Raw genomic sequence first — 5,455 nt, 5'->3', positions numbered from 1 at the left:
GGCGTCGAAAGGCAGCGCCCGTGAGGCAGAGAAACCCGGCGAGCTGAGGCGGGGACAATTCCCGAGTTCGGCCAGCCTGGCCAGTCACACGACCCGGCCTCTGGCTTTGGACGAGGCTCGTCTCCACGGCGCGGACGACGTCTCTGCGGCCACACCTGTGAACTGCTCTCTTGTGTTTTTAAAATAAGCACAGACACAGCACTTGGATTAGAGCGCGCGTGTCACGCTCAAAAACGCCTGTCGTTGCTGGCCTGTCCCTCCTGGCCAGGGCCGCAGGCCTCCTGCACAGACCCACCGCAATTCTGCAAGGTCTTAGAAGGGTAAGTGAGAGAAGGCCGAGAGGTGCCCAGCCGAGTCCTTAGTGTGATTCCATAAATATTTAAGCGGAATCTATATTTGGAAACCCAGTGAGAGCTGGAGATCAGAAAGGCCGTCCTCTGCGGCGGCCTTCCTGCGTGCGTCAGGGCACCCCCATGGAGCAGCCTAGCAGGTGGCTAGCCCTTACCAAGAGTGTAGCAGGTGACCCACCAGGCAAACAAAAAGCTCAGATGTAATGATTCTCTCAGAGATCCACGACAAGTAGATGAGAAAAAAATCAAGTTGGTAAAAGCGACAGAAACCCTCTGTGAGCCTGATGGACCCTGTCCAAGCCATTACTCGGTCTTCACGTGACCTGGGAGACGATTATACAATTTCCAAAGTGTCTGTAAACTAGTCATTTGCATCTGATTTCTCAATGTCTAATTTGTTCATCAGCCTCGGCTATGTGTATAAAGCCAGCTTTTTAATCAGCTCGCAGAATGTGGATAAGCAAATTAATCTTCCATTTTATGAGAGAAGGACTCGTACACTCAGAATTAGCATGTATTTTGCTCTTGATACGCAGAGGAAATGATCTACGCGATTGTGCTCACACGTGCCCCCATAAACATCCACTTTAAAGCAGCCGCGAATCCAAGGTCCTATGCAAATGACAGATGCGTGTTCCACGCCCGGCGGCTGAGGGGAGCGCTGACCAGAGTTCTCTAGCACGAGGGGAGGAGTGCAAGGTTGCTAGGAGAACGCAAATCCGTGCAACTTACCTTCACTGGGAACGGGAAAGAGGCAGCAGCTGGCCGGTGGGAGCCCGAGCGTGGCGCGTCACGTGGCGGTGCCCCTGTCAGGAGAGGGCGATGGGATTCTGCCCTGCGGGGGCACCCCCTGCTCTGGGGTCCCCGCCTGCCAGCTCTGGGGTTCGTCACCACGAAGCACACCTGTGTGCGGGTTCAGGAGCTTTTGCCTGCCCGGTTTTGCTCCTGTGTCTGTTCCTAGCAAACAGTGCAGGGTGAGCAAGCGACTCACCCGTGAGGCCACAGAGGTCTCATGGGGGTGTGGCGGGGATTCCGAGGGCCTCGTGACTGCGATTCTGTGACGCTGAAACTGCAGCTGCAGCTGAGTGTTGCTCGCTGACGAGAATGCATTCTGAGGAAGGCGGAGATAGGTCGCTTTCTCATTGTCATGGAGTATAATTACACAAACTTGTTGGCACAGCCGCTGACACCGAAATTACGAATCACAGGCACAGGACGCCGTACACGTGGCCCACCACGGACCGGAGTGGCCGTCAGTCCGTGGCCGTGCTTCTCTCCAGTACGAATCTTAGGAGCTGTAACCTGGTCTGGAAGCAGACTGAATTGGTCAGAACTGAGACCCTACCTGGCATGCTGTTAAAAAGTTTGCCTTTCCCAGCAAACCCGTGTTCAAGAGCACCCCATGCAGGATCTCCCCAGGACGGGTGTGGACCCACGTGCTCAGTGGTGTGGTTCATGGTGGCCAGACGCTGTCCACGAGTGAAGGGATAAGCACAGTTGGCACATAAACACCGTGGAATATTACACAGCCTTGAAAAGGAGATGCCACCATGTGCTGCAAAATGGGTAAACCTCGAGGACATGAGAATAAGTGGAAATAAGCCAGACCTAAGAAGACAGATCCTGCCGAGTAGCATTTGTGATCTGACTGGAAATAGACAAATTCATAGACAGAAGATGAAAAGCAAAAATAAACCACTGAGGAGCACATAAAAGCTTCTGCATAACCCAAAGACCTGTCATTAAACAGAAAATACACCTTTCTGAGTGGTGTATGAGTGCGCTTCATACCCCCACAAGGGGCTAACACCCAAGGCCTCCAAAGCACTCTTACAGAAAAATTAAAAAGAAAATAACAGCCCCATCAAAAAATGGGCGGAAGAGCTACACAGTCAGTTCCCCAAGAAGACAAGGACATGGCCACAGGCTCAGCATGAGTCCCTTCAGGGACACGCAGTGCCCAGCTGCCTAGAGAGCCCGTTCACACCTGAGCACGGCCCGCATCATGTGGCCAGAGACAGCACGCACGGCAGAGGGCGCGGGTGGGAGGCAGCTGGCCAGGGCCGATGGAAGACATGGCGGCCTCTCAAAGAGTAGACACACCCAGCCTGTGGCGCGGCAGTTGCACTCCCTGGTGTCTCCCCGGAAAGCACAGAGGCGGTGTTGGAAGGGGAGGCTGCACTCCTGATCCGGCGGCGCCCTCACCGTGGCCAAGCAAGGAAACGGCCTCGCGCCCAGGGGCCGCTGAGTGGGTAAAGCTGTGGTGCGTGCAAGTGGGGGAGACTCGGCCAGAGGAGGGTGAAATCCTGCCATTTGGGGGAGCAAGCTTGGAGCAGAGGGTGAGGCTCGGTGAAATAAGCCGGGAGAAGACAAACACCAGCTGACTCACTCCCGTGGAACACAGAGGAACCAAACAAAGGAACAGGGAAAACTAGACGCAAACAAAGCCCGGGAACTGAGGCCACCAGGGGGCAGTCGGGGTGGGAGGTGTGGGAAGGGCCGGTGGGCTGTGGTGGCGGATTGTGGGTGCGCTGCTGTGGCCCTGAATCCCGTGCCGTGCTGCAGAGCACCATCCCTGCCATAGTCATAAGGCAGAGGGTGTCAGAGGCTGGCAGCCGGGGCGGCCCCCTGTGTATTTTGCAAGGTTAAAAAGCGTCCTGGAGATCGGGCTCACGTTAGTGTGCGTTCCCCTAATGTCACTGATCTGCACACCTGACATGGCTGGGACGGTAGCTTTGATTTTATGTGCACTTCCCAGAATTAAAAACATAATAAGGCCCTCCCGGGTGGCACAGCAGGTTGGGGAGCAGCACGGCAAGCCGGCGGCAGCTGCTTCACTGCAAGTTCGATCCCCGCCCAGAGGTGACCCACAGGGCGCGGCAGACCTCTCCTGTCTCTCCCGCTGCCCCCTCAGTGGTGGACTTCCTTGATCTGCCTGTTCTGCTCCCCGCTCTGTCTCTGGGGAGTCCTCTCACTGCCCCTGCACCTCTGGCCTATACCCCAGCTCTGTATGCACAAATAAAATTTAAAAGAAAACACACACACACACAAAACAAAGGAAGAACACTTCTGAAAGACCCTAGCCCTGTGCTGGCCAGAACCCTGGCTCGCCTGCTCCGTCCCGTTCGTCAAGCAGGAAGGGAGTCGTGACTCGCGAGGGAAGGCAGTTATGTCTTTCACGTCACTCAACTCTACTTGAATTGTAGTGGATCTTCCCCTCGTAACTGTAAACGCCGAAGCACGGAAGTGTTAATCATGTCTGAGTCGTCACCAAGAGAAATCAGGGATTCCAGTCCCCGCCAAAGCCACGATGTCTCTGAATATGGTTTAGGTGTTTCCAGAATTTCATTCACGGCGGCGGTGGGCCGGCTGGCTAGTGCGACCTCCGGCCAGTGACTTCATAGAGCCCAGGCTCCCGCGTCGCCTGCTGGAAACTGTTGTGGAGACTATTTCAACAGGGCAAGTTTCCTGCAGACTTTCGCGTATTTTTGGAACACATTTCAAAACATTGATTTTAGAGGAGAAACCCCCAGGGTGCTTGAGTTTTCCACAGACAGACTGGCTTGGGGCTAGGCTGTCATCGGCCGGGGGGCGGGGGCGGGCCTCACCCCGCCCATACCATCGGAACAAACGCTAGCTGCCGTCCCATGAGCATTTTCCGTTCACGACTTGGGGTTGCCAAGCATAGCAGTAGCTGCCTTTGAACTTACATGTAACTACAAGCGTTTTCAGCAGAAACAGAAAGTGTCCGGCCGGCCTCGGACCTCTGAGTTCCACGTGGCTGCTGTCTGACCACTGGCGGGGGTGTCCCGGCACCCCACAGGCCCCGCCACTGGCAGCAGAGGGAAGGGCCGGGAGGAGAGTCGGCGTCCGGCACGTGCGTGGGGCCAGCCCGCGGGCCTCTTCCTGACTGCTAAGGCGAACGGGGCAGCAGCGACGCAGCTCGGAGCAGGCGCACTTACGAAAGATTTTCACATCCGCGGGACGTCCTTAAGAGTGACTTAACGGAGTACAGATGGGTTTCTACCACGACTTTCAAAATGCGTCTGGAAATCCAGACGGTTCCTACGCGAAGTACAAGTCTTGTCCCTCCGATGTCACTAAGTGGGGTGTCTCCCGCGACTCTCGGCTCTCGGGCTGCAGAAGCCGGGCTCGGTGAAACGGGGCTCGGAGAGGCGGGCAGACAGAACCAGGGCCCTGGGTGTTGCTCCTCTGGAAAGGTCCCGGAGGCTGGCTCCGAGCGGCCCCTCAGGGTGCTCCTGCCGCCAGGACCAGCTGCTCCTGTCCTCATGGTCCCACGGCCTGGAAGGAGTCTGCCCCAAGTGCGACCTGTAGGCTGCCCCCCTGGCCCCCATGGACAGAGTCCCAGCCCTCCCCCTGAAAGGCTTAGTCTCCGTGACGTGATAGTTGCTCACAAGTGACTTCTGTGGCGCACAACTCCCTGCTGATGGAGGAATCAGTCCCATAAATCAATGGAAGGGGCCGAGGAGACCAGAACACCACCGTCGGGGGCAGCGGTCAGTAAGGAAAGTGGCTGTGACGGCCAGTCGCGCCGCGAGGACACCGAAGCCGCACCCCAGCCCGCCGGGTGCAGCACGCCCTCGGCACAGGCCCGCGCTCACGTCCGACTCCAGGGACCGTGGTGACTGGGCCCGGCGCGGGGGACGAGGCCGCACATGGGACTGGCCCTGGAGATACCCTGGAGCTGGGGCCATCACCCTGGACTTTCCCGTTGCCCCCGCATAGTCACCGGGCTCTGGAAAGTGGGAGGAGGCAGCGCAGGAGGGCCAGAGTGATGCGATGTCAGGAACCCCGTGCCCTTTCCTGGCCGGGGGACGGAGCAGGGAGGGCCTGGGCAAGGGCCGGGAAGGGCCTCCGCAGCGCAGCTGGCCCGGAGCGTGGTGGACGCCGCGGTCGGCCTCCGTGCCTGCCAGCCTCCAGCCCACAGCAGCAGGCTCAGTCTCCTGTGGAAGCCAAGAAGAGGCTTGGAGGGCCGGGGCCCCTGGAGAGGGCAGTGGAGCCAGCGGGAAGTGGACGCTCCCTCGGGGCCCCACGGGGGAACAGGCTCGGGATGGTGGGCGGAGCAGCAGCCGTGTGGGAACATA

Source organism: Condylura cristata, unplaced genomic scaffold (assembly GCF_000260355.1).
Source record: "Condylura cristata isolate star-nosed mole 26May11 unplaced genomic scaffold, ConCri1.0 scaffold00002, whole genome shotgun sequence".
NCBI classification, from domain to species: domain Eukaryota; kingdom Metazoa; phylum Chordata; class Mammalia; order Eulipotyphla; family Talpidae; genus Condylura; species Condylura cristata.
Note: the sequence above shows the minus strand (reverse complement) of the source record.